This window comes from Dromiciops gliroides, chromosome 2, assembly GCF_019393635.1.
Source record: "Dromiciops gliroides isolate mDroGli1 chromosome 2, mDroGli1.pri, whole genome shotgun sequence".
Lineage (NCBI taxonomy): Eukaryota > Metazoa > Chordata > Mammalia > Microbiotheria > Microbiotheriidae > Dromiciops > Dromiciops gliroides.
Genome location: NC_057862.1, coordinates 205377542 through 205390818, shown reverse-complemented (window position 1 = coordinate 205390818; position 13277 = coordinate 205377542). Strand labels below are relative to the sequence as shown.

The following is a 13277-nucleotide window of genomic DNA, read 5'->3' as shown; positions in this document are numbered from 1 at the left end:
AGTTAGTGTGAGGAAAAGTATGAAGAGACCCAGAAGACCTAGAAGCCAGAGAGATCCTCTTAACACACCCCCCAAAAAAGACTCTAATGGCTTCTTCTGAGGATTTATATCCTCTTTTGATAGAGGAGGGTCATTGTACATTGCTCAAACCTAATTGATTAGCATTATTCAATTCCATTGGTTGACATGATTTGAAGGTGGTCCATATTAAAATGAACTATACAGATAACATCAGAGAAAAGAATGCAAAAGACCCTTACCCCAGTTGCTTAAGGCCAAGTCCATTATCTAGATGTGGTTTGATCCAATCAGTCATTCACACAGGTAGACAAAAGAATCCATCTCCATTTCTTTTGTTCCCTTAGATTTAGAAGCCTAGACTTTTGTTCCCTTGGATCTAGGAGACTGGACTTGGGAGTGGGGAGTGGGGGGGGGGTGAGGGAAATGAAAAGGAACTGAGAAAATGATCTCTGGGTCCCCCCAAGAAATCCATTATTAATAATTATTTCCTTACACTGCTATGTTATAATTATGATATAATTAATGCATTTCTCAGTCTTCTCAAGCACACATACTGTATCATGGGCAAAAAAAAAAAGCCTACCATTGCAGATAACAGAAATTATCACAAGGATTTATGACAAGTTTGATGCCATTTACAGAGCAGAGTAGATTAGAGGTTGCAGTTGATTTCTTCCTGCTTTCTGGAAGATCTCTCTGTTGATCACCACAGGTGTCATTAGCCTAATGCCCTAAAGTCCCCAAGTGCCTCTATAGCAGTCATGAACAACTACAGGAAATTTGCAGTTATACATAACATAGTAGGAAATTCACTTTCTATAAGCCTATTTTCAGTGTCTTCTTTGTGACAAGTGTGTTATGCTCAAGAAGTGTTTAAATTGCAGAAGCAATAAGTCAGTTCTGTTGTTTTGTGAAGTTATCCACTGCGCCACCTAGCTGCCCCTAACTGGTGTATTTTTATATATTTTTGATCAATTAAGTTTTGATCAACTAAAATCAACTAATATAAGCAGGCTTTTTGTTATAAAGTTCCCAGTCTCCAGTGTGAGAAATGGGTAGTAAAATATTCCTTTTTTTCTCCCACTGGAAGGGGAAAATAAAATATAGACATGTGTGTATATTACATATATAATATATACACACATTTACATGTGTGTATATATTATATACAAGTGTCACATAAGGAGAGTATGTGTGAAATTTGTACTTTGAAAAACCTTGAATTCATTTTACCATGGCAATGAAATCCTATTCGCAATATGTCTTTCTTGGCTCTTAGAGACCACTAATAGATACCAATTAGAAGACAGCATTACCTAATCCATTTTCTTTTAGGTTTTTAATTTTTTTTTTAATGTATGAGGTATTTTATTTTTTCCATTACATGTAAAGATAGTAGGTTTTTAATTTTTTAAAAAATTAATTCGCTAATCTCTTTTCATATGAAAATTTGTAATTTTTTTTTTTTTGCAGGGCAATGAGGGTTAAGTGACTTGCCCAGGGTCACACGGCTAGTAAGTGGCAAGTATCTGAGGTCAGATTTGACCTCAAGTCCTCCTGAATATCCAGGGCTGGTGCTTTATCCAGTGCACCACCTAGCTGCCCCCTCATATGAAGATTTTAAAATATTTTCATTTGCTTTTATTTAGTAAACATGCTTTAAGATAATGCTGCTACATCCAATAATTGTTTATCTTCCCTTACTTCTCCAAAAAATAATGGTCGTTGGATATTTCTCAACCTTAGCCTAGATTTTCATTTTCTCTCCTTTCAGATATTTGTGTTTCCCACTAGATAGAGTGGATTTTAAGGAACAGAGAACTTTCAGAATTGAGGTTGAGGTTATGACATTAAATTGATGTGTGACTTTTAACATATCCAAAAATTCCTTAACTTTTAATATGTGACTATGATTGCAATTAGGTACTATCATTTCTGATTCCAGTAAACTCTAAATTACATAGCAATCATCAACCAAATATGTGATTAAGAAAAGACTCAGAAGGGGCCATTGGAAATAGCACTGAGTTAAAGTCAGATAACTTCAATTCAAATTCCATCTCTGATGTGTGGCCTTGATAAAGTCACTTAGACTAATTAGGACTTTGCTGCATTATCTGTAAAATTATAGAGGTTGGAATAGTTATTGTATTTTTAACCTTTTTCTGTGATGAACTTCTTTTGCAATTTGATAAAACATATGGACCTCTTAACAAAATATTTTTAAAATATTAAATTTCGGCTAAAGACTAGTGAAGAAACAGATGATTTTCCCCATTCAAGTTCACTAACCCTCTAAAACTTAGTCATGGACCCCTTAGCAATCCTTTAACCACAGTCGAGACTCTATGGTTTGAGTGGTCTCTGAATTTATGATCATTTAAAGATTATGGCTTTTTCCTTTTTTTTGAGGAAGGGGACTGGGATTTTGAGTTCATTAATGTAGGGATTCTCCATGAGAGAACTACTAGCAATGCAAAGAGAGAGTTCATACCATTCACATTTACAGTTATGATTACTATTTTCCTCCATCCTATTTCCCCTTTTGTTTGTAAATTTTTTTCTTCTTTTACTCTATTCCACCTCGTCAATGTTTTGCTTCTGACCACTGCCTCCCTCAATCTGCCCTCCCTTTTATCAGCCGCCCTCCCTTTTCTTTCTGCTTTCTTTTGCTGCTGTTGTCATCTCCTCTCAGTGTCTGTCCTTTCCCTCTTTTCCCCTTTTACTTCCCTTAAGGGTAAGATAAATTTCTTTATCTAAATGAGTGTATATGTTATTCCCTCTTTTGAACCAAATCTGATGAGAGTAAGTTTGAAACAATGCTCACCCCTCCCTTCTTTCCCTCTATTGTAATAAGTTTTTGTGCACCTCTCCTTGTGATGTAATTAACCCTATTCCAAATCCCCCTTCCTCTTCTCCCCATATATTCCTTTTTCACCCCTTAATTGTCTTTATAGCATCACATCAAAGTCAATTTATACATATAACCTATCTATCTATCTATCTATCTATCTATCTATCTATCTATCTATCTATCTATCTATCTAGTCCTTCTATCTGCCCAAATAGAGATATAGTTCTCAAGAGTTATAAGTAAAATCTTCCCCTGTAGGGATGTAAACAGTTTAACATTATTGAATACCTTTTTTTTCCTGTTTGCCAATTTATGCTTCTCTTGAGTCTTGTATTTAAAGATCAATTTTTCTGTTCAGTTCTTGCCTTTTCATGAAGAAACCTTAAAAGTCCCCTATTTCATTGAATTTCCATTTTTTTCCCTGAAAGATAGTGATCAAGTTTGCTGTGTAGCTGATTCTTGTTTGCAGTCAAAGGTACTTTGTCTTCCAGAATATCGTATTCAAAGCATTCTGATCCTTTAATGTTGAAACTATCAGGTCCTGTGCAATCCTGACTGTGGCTCCAAGATATTTAAATTATTTCTTTCTGACTGTTTGCAGTATTTTCTCCTTCACCTGATAATTCTGGTATCTGACTACAATATTCCTTGGAGTTTTTCTTTTGGGATCTTTGTTCAGGAGGTGATCAGTGAATTCTTTCAATAATTATTTCATCCTCTGATTCGGCAACATCAGGGCAGTTCACCTGATAATTTCCTGGAATATGGTGTCTAGAGGTTTTTTGTGGTTTTGTATTTTGAGGTTTTTGGTTTTTGGTTTTTTTGTTTATATCATGGCTTTCAGGAAGTCTAAGAATTCTTAAATTATAACTCTTGGATATATTTTCTAGGTCAGTTGCATTTCTTATGAGGTATTTCACATTTTCTTCTATTTTTTTCATTCTTTTGATTATGTTTGACTGATTCTTAGTTTTTCACAGAGTCATTAGCTTCCATCTGTCCAATTCTAATTTTTACAGCATTATTTTCTTTGGTAAGCTTTTGTACCTCCTTTTCCATTTGGACAATTGTTTTTTCCCCATTTGGCCAATTATATTTTTTAAGGAATTGTTTTCTTTAGTAAATTTTTGTCCTTCCTTTTTCTAAGCTGTTGACTCTTTTTTCATAATTTTCTTGTATAACTCTCATTTTTCCCCCTTTTTTCTTCTACCTCTCTCATTTGAATTTTAAAATCCTTTTTGAGCTCTTCCAAGAAGGATTTTGGTCTTGAGATTAATTCATCTTCCTCCTTGAAGCTTCATATTTAATCATTTTGACAGTATCATCCTCATCTGAGTTTTTTGTTTCAGTCTTCCCTGTGACCATAGAAGCTGTCAATGGTAAGGGCCCTTTTCTGTTTCTTACTCATGTTGTAACCTATTTTTTAACTTATAAAATTGAGATCTATTCCTGGGGCACAAGCAATAATATTGCAAGTTTCTTGTGTTGTGAGATAGGGGTCTGGTCTCTGGCTTTCTGCTCTGAGGCCTCTGTGGTTTGTGAATTTCTCACTGCCCTGGGCTTGCTACCTGCACTGGTATAGCTTGGTCTGATTATGCCTGTCCTTCAGGAGGTTCCCTAGCTGGCAGTTTGCCTTCTCAGCCAGGGCTGGCAGGTCTCACAACTGGCTTGCTGTACCACCTGTCTTCTGAGCCAGGACCAAGGGGCTTAACTTGCTGATCTGTGCTGTGGCCAAGAGCCTCCTGCTGACTTGCCCAGACCCCCTCCATACTGTGCTGAGCTGCAATGTGCTCCCCTTTTGCTCAAGTGAGACTGACCTTTCCTGAAGTCTTCTAAATTACCTCAAATTGGAATGTTGTGGCTCTCTTTTTGTAGGTTCTATAGCTCCATAATTCATTTAGAGGCTTGATTTAATGCTGTTTTTGAGGAAAACTTGGGAGAGCTCAGGCAACTTCCTGACTTTTCTCTGCCATCTTCAATACCAGCATCTTCTACTGGCTTTCCCACCTGACTTTGTCTTTGTCATTGTCATTAAAATAAAGGTGTTAAAAGTTAGCTGAATTGATTAACTAGGGCTTTACCACTTTATTTTCTCTAATGAAATAGAAAAGTAAACAGTACCAGTTTGGAAATGAAATTAAAGCATTTATAAATAATAAGTAAAATTCACCCCCTCCTCCGGAGTCTATTTTTCTTGATGGGGTGTCAGGATGTATGAGATGGTATGGTATGGATAACACATTAGGATGATACTCGTCTTCAAGCAAGTGTACAGCAGAGATGCTTGGGTGATGGCAGATGTTAGGGTGCAAATTATTCATAAGGTCTTTACTTTGGAGCAAGAAAATACTTTAGAAGCCGTTACATTTAATCCCCTTATTTTACAGGTAAGGAAACTGAAGTTTTGAGAGATTACAGGACTTATCCATGGTCACACAGCTAATATGTTTTGGAAAGGTAGGATTTGATCTAATTTTCCTGAATATAAACACTACATTCAGTTCAGTGTACCAATTCTTCAGGAACCTATCCATTTTCCCTACACCTAAATGGGGAATTTGGCATGGGACAACTAGTTGGTACAAAGAATAGAGAACCAAGCCTAGAGTCAGAAAGACTCATCTTCATGAGTTCACATCTGGCCTCAGACACTTACTAGCTGTGTGACCCTGGGCAAGCCACTTAACCCTGGTTACCTCAGTTTCCTCATCTACAAAAGGAGATGAAAAAGGAAATGGCAAACTACTCCAATCTCTCTTCCAAGAAAACCCAAATGAGGTCCCAAAGAGTCAAACACAACTGAAAAACAACAAAACAACCACCACAACAAAAGAGTAATATATGGTTTCTTTCTTCTGTTGTTTCAGGAAGCTAAAAGCAGCATCCTGAACATTTGAGGCTTTGCTACTTCAGGGAACTTGGTTTAATTTTTTTTTCTTTTTCGCAGGGCAATGAGGGTTAAGTGACTTGCCCAGGGTCACACAAGCTAGTAAGTGTCAAGTGTCTGAGGCCGGATTTGAACTCATGTCCTCCTGAATCCAGGACCGGTGCTTTATCCACTGTACCACCTAGCTGCCCCCAAACTTGGTTTAATTCTTGATTCTAGCTGGAGTCTTGTGACTGAATGCTATAATCAATCAGATAAATAAAGGACATTTATACCCAAGTGAGAAAAGAAACAAGGCTAGTAAAATAAGACATTTTATCTATAGAGTTGAATATTTTTCCTTTTAGTCATTACACCAAGCTGAGTTCCACTTCATGTCTCATGCTTAAAGTTAAAATAAAAATCCAGAATGATAAATGCATTTTTGTCTGCATGAATTTCAATATTTTTGGTAAGAGATTCCCCCAAGGCATCACCCATATCCTCTTTCTCATTTTTAAAAGCAATGGCACATCTGTGCTGCTTTATTCCTTACTGTGTCCTCTTGCTCACAGTTCACTTTAAACATCAACTTCCCTTCTGAGAATATAAGATAGACAGAGAGTTGAACAGATTGTAAATATATGAATATTAGGAAGAAAAGTTTCTTTTCCCATACTCTCTTCTGTTCTAAGTCAATTTGCCAGGAGTTCTCAGCACCAGACAGTCTCCAAGTTCTCTAAGATTTCTGATACTGTATTTTGCTTGTTTGTTGTCAGATATACTTGACAAGTGTGTGTTCTGCCCCTAAGAACAGCATACTTTATTTTTTTTCCAATGAAAATTCAAGTTGAAGGTCATGAAAATAAGTACTGACCCTTTGTAAAGGTTCTAGACCTAAATAAAAACAAGAGAAGCTAATGAAAAGCAAGTATTCCTTTATTCATTAGATTTCAAGCTTTAAGGCACCTGACATCATTAACTACTTCAAGCTCCTAATTTTAGAGCTGAATAAGCTGGGGTTCAGATAGAAAAGTCTAAAATGGAGGTAGAAAATCAAATTGCTATTCCTTCTTTATAGTCTTTTTTTTTTTTGGTCTAGTTCAGGAGTTCTTATATTTTTTGTGTCATCAAACTCTTTTGGCAGTCCCATTAAGCCTATGGATGCCTTCCCAGAATTAATGGTTTTAAATGCATATTTAGGCATATAGAATATTTAATGATTGGAATGATGCCACCTACTGGAGACTTACTATAGGAAAGCTCTACCATGAGGAGAATGCTTCAGAAGGCAAGGCCATGCAGCTTTTCCTTGGTGTCAGGAAGTAACATTGGCGCCAGGAAGCAACATTGGCGCATGGGTACTGTCCACCAAGGCTACCAGCCAATCAACTTGAGGAGTCTCCCATTTTCTGGTAAGGGACAGGAAGGAGGAAGGAGAGCCTGTGCGGGGAGGTCTGTCTCTTTTGGGTTCCTGACTTGATGGTGGGGGTGGCGTCAGAGGACTTCACAGGAAATTTGAGGAAAGATAGAATGGTAGGCTGTTGGAATTCTGTTCTCAATCTTTCTCTTTTGATCTTTCAATAAACCCTTAAAAACCTAAACTCATTTTATCAGTGATTTTAGTCAGTTTCCCCCCAAACTGGGGGAACATATCAGAACCCACATTTAGAATCTTAAATTACACAAATTATAAAGGAAATAGATTGTATTGAAATATAGTTATCAAAATTGTATTTAAAAGGAGAAAGAAAAGTTCATGAACCCCTGCTTATGAATCTCTGTATAATTTACCTATATATTTTCTTGACAGTTCAGGAAGAGTTCCATCTCCTAACTCCTTACTTTATAGAGTAAAAAACCTGTCACATAACTACTAAACATCAAAAGGGAGATGAGAACTCAGAATCTTGGACTCTTTCCACTATACCATGCTGCCTCCTGACTGGCCCAACATAGCACAGACTAACACTAACAAAACCAGAATTGGAACCCAGATGTTTTAGCTCCAAGCACAGTGCTGTTTCTACTATATTATTGCTTCTCTTTATCCAGAGAATTTATTACTTTGAACAGACTCTTTGAGAATTCTATCAGTTTAGACACTTATAGAAGCATTTATTTAGAAAATGACCAAAACTTCAAACCCATGTCATTTTTATGACTGAATTTCTTCAAAAGAAATAAAGTATATGTAGAAGATAAATTTATGTTCAATTCATTGACTAATGAACTCTGAACTCACTTTATAGCAGTGAGTTTAGACCAATGAAAAGACTTTAATGGAAAAATGAAACATTCAGTAACATTGTGCTAGTAGCATGTGAGGTAGCACCCAGTGAAATTAATATGTTTGTCTCAAATTATAGTTTGTATGACTGGCATTGTACTTCTATATGAGTTACTGAGAAATCAAATCATTGGTACTTCCAGCATAGTAAACATATTAATTAATATTTGGCATTACCATAGAAATCCTCTTAGCACACTGTTACTGAATGTTCTGTTTTTCATGGGGATTAGGCTTCCTTTCTAGAGTTTTCTGAACTAACTCAATCTTTTTATCCTGAAGATTTCAAAAGTCTCAGAGAAGGGAGAAGTAAGATTCTATGGATAAAAATTCTATATGGGGAGATCCATTCAGCAAAGATAGAAGACACTTCACAATGAAGTTCTAAAGTTACAAAGAAACAATGTCAATGAGAAAAACAAAGGGGGAGTTTTCTAGAGAGACCGATGTGGATGCACAGGGAATTCATCAAACCAAAAGGCAAGTACAGAAATTGGAAATAGGGACAGGTGATATAAAATGAGTATAAAACATGATATAGTTGTATAAGAAAAGTGTCAGAACACAGGTAAGAAATGTTAAGGACAGTGCAAAGGGGTATGTTCCTGGAGGAGTAAAGGGAAAAATAAGGATTGATGAATGGGTAGGACTGTGGCTCCAGGTAAATGGCAAAAATGAAAAGAAATAGCAGATATAGTCAGTCATTTAACATTGATATTGTTTCAGTTTTCTCTGGCAAAGGCAAATGATATTTGGAATGGAAATTACAGGGTAAGAAAAGCTAATAGAAAGGTAGTAAGAAAATGCCTATGTATAATTAACAGGTCTAGGTGAATTATATTCCAGGGTATGGAAAAAATGAACAAATATGATTGCTCTCTCAATGAAGGGAATCTTTGAAAGATCATGGAGAATACAAGAACTAGAGGACAGAAAAGGGGGAAATGATGCTCTGGTTTTCAAAATTGTTCAGATAAAAGCATTTGTAAACTACAGGCTGGCAGACTGTACTTTGGTCCTTGGCAATTCCAGAAGGTAGTATTAAAAGAATGATCAGTAAACATTTAGAAAAGGAAGTAGTAATGTGGGGAGGGGGGGGGAGATAGCATGGCTTCATCAAGAGCAAATAATGCCCATTTATTTTGCTTAAATTTTTGTAGTATGGGCCAACATCCCCACCCCCCACCCCCTCACACACACACAATCTTCTCTCTCCCTATGAAGCATGCTCAAAGTATCTATTCCTCATTCAAGGAGACCATAGTGATTCCAGCCATGTGGTGATGTAGACCTGAAAGGACATGGCATTTAAGTATGATAGATTTAACTTTTAATCAAGTCCTAGTATATTCATTTCATGAAAATAGCAGGAGTAAGGGTGAGCATTGGTTAAAAGTAAGATAGTTTCCAGCTTACTCTCTTTGTTTTCACTCTCCTATGAGGCAAGTCTTGGCTTTCTGCTTAAACTGTCTCATACGGTCACGTTAAAGATCCTTCCCCATTCCCAACAAAAGTACAATATGGTTATACTTGGTAAACTCAGGCTTGGGCCCCTGCCAGACTTTTCTGCTTTGTCTCCCTTCTGGATTAAGTGACCAAACACAATTGTTAAGATGGATGACTTTAGTCTTATGGGAGAACTTGTTAGTTTGAGAGGTCCTGAGGTCCTATATATTCTAATACATTTTGTTTGTTTGTTTTGCAGGGCAATGAGGGTTAAGTGACTTGCCCAGGATCACACAGCTAGTAAGTGTCATGTGTCTGAGGTCAAATTTGAACTCAGGTCCTCCTGAATCCAGGGCTAGTGCTTTCTCCATGGCACCACCTGGCTGCCCACTTGAATATTCTAATATGAATAGCTAGTTATAGCAGGATCAGAGGCAGGCTGTCAAAAGGGAAATATTTCAAAACAGAAGGCATGTACACCAACAAGAGTTCCAGGGCTAATCATTTTACCAGAGAACAAATTAGGACTTATTTGGATAGAATACCAAACCAAGCTGAAATATAAAATAACTCTTCCCACAACTTGTATTTGTATTATGCTTGCTTATAATTGTACTCCTAGTGCTTTGCATAATACTTGGCACATAGAGAGCACTTAATAAATGCTTACAGATTTGTTGAGTGAAAATTGCGTCATGTTCTCAAGATTAAGTTATATTAAGCTATTAATTATAATTTAAAGCATTTTGGGCTACACATTGATATTTCTTCAAGTACCTTAACTTCTTAGTTCCAAAACACTCAGTTGCAATGACCTACTCTTCCATTCCACCTAAATTATCCATATAAATGGTCACACTTTTAATCCTACAATCTTCCACAAATTCTTTACTTGAATAAATTCCAAAAAGCCTTTCTCTTATCACAATATCTTATCATTGCACCTTTTCCTGTGTTGAATGCTCACTAGCTATGTTTTTCATTCTCACCTTGACCTTTGTGACCTTTGAGTTCTTTATCCTCGGGAATTCCCCAGGTCATTAACCCTCTACTCTCCTCCCTTTCCTAACTTGACCCCTTTATGAATCTATTTAACTCTACACTAAAATCCATATCCTTTTCATCTATCACTAGTTATGCCTTCATAAACCCCAACCTTGGGTTATTCCCACTCTCACTATCTGAATTCCTATTCATGTGCTGCTGAGAAAATCACAAAGCTGTCTTAATTGGGTCCATTAAAAATTGATGTCTCCTCATCTCAACTGAACTCTAATTGCAACAAGGAAATTTCTTTTTATTTTTTTATTAAAAATTCTTAGGATTGACTTTTTTTCACCAAAGACTGCTTCACTCTTCCAGAAAGGGGAATGGTAAACACCTTGATAAAACAATGAAATGGGGGCAGCTAGGTGGTGCAGTGATAAAGTTCAGGATAAAGAACCAGCCCTGGATTCAGGAGGACCTGAGTTTATTTCTGGCCTCAGACATTTGACACTTACTAGCTGCATGATCCTGGGCAAGTCACTTAACCCTCATTGTCCTGCCAAAAAAACCAAAAAAAAAAACCCCATAAACATAAAAAATGTTTCCATTCACAGTAATATCTGTAAGCAGCCTTAGTTCCTTAATGTAGTCAAACACTGAACTTTCATTGGCTATATCTTTTATCTGTCTCCATAGAGGAATGGTACACTATGAGGTAGAAATAGGATGGCTCCATTCACTTTAACCTTTTATTTCTCCTGTGATAAGTGTAGACCATTTTCACTGAAGTTTGCTCTAGCTTAGAACTATGACTCTCTAGCTTTCTACAGAGAAAAATTAGCTTGATACTGAAGCAACCACCCTTTCTAAATCTCTACATAGAGAAGTTCCAGCAGATTCTTGCAAAAAAAAAAAAAGAAAAAAAAAAGGCAAAGCAAGGATGGTATTTGGTTCATTCATTGATGACTAGATGTGTTCACTTAAGGCATCTGCCCCTTCCAAACCTACATAAACTTTCATTTTGTTATTTTGCTTTTTATAGTAATAACATCAACTATAAAATATTCCAACAAAAGAAGCCTCAGTCGAATAGAACTACAGCATCAAGACTCACACATTAATCATGTGCTAAAGTGCTTCAGTATTTGGTCATGAGGGACTGCAGTAACCTCAATACTGAGGATTAAGAATGATAAACCTGGAGGGTGGAGCCAAGATAGCAGAGAGAAAGCAGCAAGGTGCCTGAGGTCTCCTTCTGTTCCCTCAAAAAGAACATTAAATCAGGCCTCTGGACAGATTCTGAAACTACAGAACCTGCAAAGAGACAGAGAGACACAGTCCTCCAACCAGAGATAATTTAGAAGACTTCAGGAAAAGGTCTGTCTGACTCAGGCAAAAGGGAGGCCCAGCGCAGGGCAGCAGCCCAGCGCCGAGGGGGTCCGGGCAAGTCAGTAGGAGCTGCGGGCCACAGCCGAACAACTGAGGCTCCCGGAACCTGGTTCAAAAATCTGGTGGCCAAGAAGGACAGTGGAAAAACCTACCTGCACCAGCCAAGAGAGCCACGAACGGATCAGGCGGGATCAGACGCCAGGGTCTGGCGCCTGGCTGGCCGAGCACAATCAGACAGGAAGTGCAGGGTGGGGGATCTCCACACACCATAAAGGCCTCAGAGTAAAAAGCCAGTCACACAGCACCTATACCCCTGCACAAGAAGCCCAAAACAGGGACCCTGGTGCCCCCAGAGTAGACCTCAAATTAAACAATAAATAAATAAGCTGCAATAATGAGTAAGAAGCAAAAAAGAGCCCTCTCCAGTGAGAGCTTCTGTATCAATAGGGAAGAAGCCAACACAAACTCAGATGAGGACAATAGCCTCAAATTGCCTACATCTGAAGCCTCACGAGGGAAGGTGAATTGGTCGCAAGAACAAAAAGTCTTCCTGGAAGAGCTCAAAAAGGATTTTAAAAATCAATTGAGAGAGGTAGAAGAAAAAATGGGGAGAGAAATGAAAGCAAAACACGAATACTATGAAAAAAGAATCAGCAGCTTGGAAAAGGAAGCACATAATTTCACTGAAGAAAACAAAGCCTTAAACAATTCATTTGGCCAAATGGAAAAAAAGGTGCATAATCTCATTGAAGAAAAGACTGCCTTAAAAAATTCACTTGGCCAAATGGAAAAAAAGGTGCATAATCTCACTGAAGAAAACAATACCTTAAAAAATTTATCTGGCCAAATGAAGAAAAAGGTGCATAATTTTATTGAAGAAAAGACTGCCATAAAAATTTCACTAGGCCAAATGGAAAAAAAGGTGCATAATCTCACTGAAGAAAACAATACCTTAAAAAATTCATCTGGCCAAATGGAAAAAAAGTGCATAATCTCATTGAAGAAAAGACTGCCTTAAAAAATTTACTTGGGGGCTGCTAGGTGGCGCAGTGGATAAAGCACTGGCCCTGGATTCAGGAGTACCTGAGTTCAAATCCAGCCTCAGAAGCTTGACACTTACTAGCTGTGTGACCATGGGCAAGTCACTTAACCCCAATTGCCCCCCCCCCAAAAAAATTTACTTGGCCAAATGGAAAAAAAAGGTGCATAATCTCACTGAAGAAAACAATGCCTTAAAAATTAAAATTGGACAGTTGGAAGATAAGGAATCCATGAGACACCAGGAATCAGTCAAGGAGAATCAAAAAAATGAAAAAATAGAAGAAAATGTGAAATACCTCACTGGAAAGACAACTGATCTAGAAAACAGATCCAGGAGAGACAATTTGAGAATCATTGGACTACCTGAAAGCCATGACCAGAAA

At 37.4% G+C, this 13277-nt stretch overlaps 1 pseudogene; it reads left to right on the top strand.

Moving 5' to 3' along the window:
• Window positions 1-5121: 5121 nt before the first annotated feature.
• Window positions 5122-13277, top strand: part of LOC122738578 — a 43069-nt pseudogene continuing 34913 nt past the window's right edge.